Source organism: Cupressus sempervirens, chromosome 3, assembly GCF_028749045.1.
Source record: "Cupressus sempervirens isolate cs-2001-9-10 chromosome 3, ASM2874904v1, whole genome shotgun sequence".
Taxonomy (NCBI): domain Eukaryota; kingdom Viridiplantae; phylum Streptophyta; class Pinopsida; order Cupressales; family Cupressaceae; genus Cupressus; species Cupressus sempervirens.
In genome coordinates this window covers 90,165,276-90,167,346 of record NC_143120.1, presented here as the reverse complement: position 1 = coordinate 90,167,346, position 2,071 = coordinate 90,165,276, and positions in this window count along the sequence as shown.

Sequence of the window (2,071 nt, the reverse complement as noted above, 5' to 3'; positions counted from 1 at the left end):
GACAAATTTGGTGATAATATTGAATCCAATCAATCTTCAGAGAAACCTAAAGAAGTTGAGCAAAACAAAGAAGTTGAAATCTTTGATGAACCAATGCAAGTGAAAACTCTTAAGGCAACTAGGTATGAATTTAGAGGTAAGTGCTTTTTATGTAATGAAATAGGTCATATGAAAAGAGATTGTACTAATAAGTCATTTAATCATGTTAAGGACTTTTATTGTCACAATTGTCATGGTATGGGTCATAATGCAATTGATTGTAGGAAACCTAAGTATGATAATGATAGGAGAAATAATAGAATATCTATAAATACTAACCCTACATATAGAAGAAGATCTAATGAAAGAACATCAAGAGAAAGAAGATCTTATGAAGACAAAAGATAGAGTGTTTGTTATAAGTGTAACAACTTAGGACACATTGCTCATAATTGTCATGCACTTGATGATCAGTAGAATCTTAGAAGCAGAGCACCTGTATGTCAATTATGCAATAACTTCGGACATACAGCGAAGTACTATAGAATGGATAGAAACTTTAGAGATAGAAGAAACAATGGAAGAAACTTTGAGAATAGAAGGGTAAAAGCACAAACCTGTGTCCCCTTTTATAAAGAAACAAGATATCAGAATGTGATAGTTCAACATTAATGACAAAAAAATAGTATTTGTGTTTAGAAAATGAAGATGATGTAAACTGATGAAATGTGTAGAATTGGATGAATTTTATGCCTATAATTTTTATAATTTTTTTGAGTAAGAATTTATTCATTTTATTTTATTTTGAAGTCCCTTTTTTAACTATACAAAATATGGGTGTAGTTCCCATCAAACAAGTATATGCAAATCATCTTTTTTTGTTCTAATTTGAAAATATCTTATAGATGACACATATAGCTAGGGAAAAAAAAAGAAATAATTATTTTTTATGTATATTTTCTTTGTTATAATTACTCAAGTGCGACCTTATCAAAATCTAATAGCTTTTTTCCTCCCATCAAAGCTTCCCTAACAAATCTATACCTTCTTGAAAAAAAATTACATATTCATGAAAAGGATTCTCTCCTCTAGACATAAATATGATTTTTACATTTTTTTGATATGATTTACTATTTTTTTTCCTTTTATGAAAGAGCACTTCTGAAATGTTGAAATATTGACTTATAATATTTTGAGATTATAACATATTATAACTAATCAAAATGCTCAAAAATTTATATAATGATGATATTGAATCTGAGATCTATAATAGGGTATTTTTAGTTTTGAAAAAAATTGAGTTTTGATAGAGAAATGAGATTTGACCAAAACAAGTTTTGGTATCCTAAATGGTGACACAAATTTGTGCTTTTACCTAGAAGGAATGATAAAAGGAATAAAGAAAGGAACTCTAGAACTAGCAGAAATAATGAAGAACAAAGAAACATTGCGAGTGAACTTTGAGAAGGACATAATGAAGCTTTCCTCAAAGGATCAGACATCTCAAAAGAAAAGTTAAATGATGATGAGACAGAAAGAATGAGGTCAGTTGTTGAGTTTGATTCAATTAAGTTGAATTAAGCTTGTTTGTAGCATCAACATTTGAGAACTTCATTTAGAGATCGAATTAGAGGTAGCAAAGTTGGGAAAAGGTGTATTCAATTAGGTTTAGATGCTACCTAAGCTCACTTGTAATTTAGAACTCATCTAAACAAGTTATAATGAAATTCAGAGTTATTGGTATTACAGTAAAGACTAATTATGTAGCAGAAGATCAAAATAAGTTTTTGTAGATAATTTTGTGATGTGAAGTCTTGAGGATGATTGTCATGATAGAAGGAGGCTACAGTAAACCTTGGGTGACATTTGAAGATTATATAGATGAGTTTGAGCAGTTATATGTTTACAAAACGTAATTGACAACTTTTTTATATTTTGTGAAGTATGCAATTAATGCAAGTTTCAAGTTTATGCATAAATGGAGTAAAGAATTGATTTTACTTCATTGTGAACACATTCTAAGTGAAGAAAATTCAGAAGCAACTTGTTAGAGCACTTTCAAAGTAAACCCTATTTTCAGAAAGAGGTATGT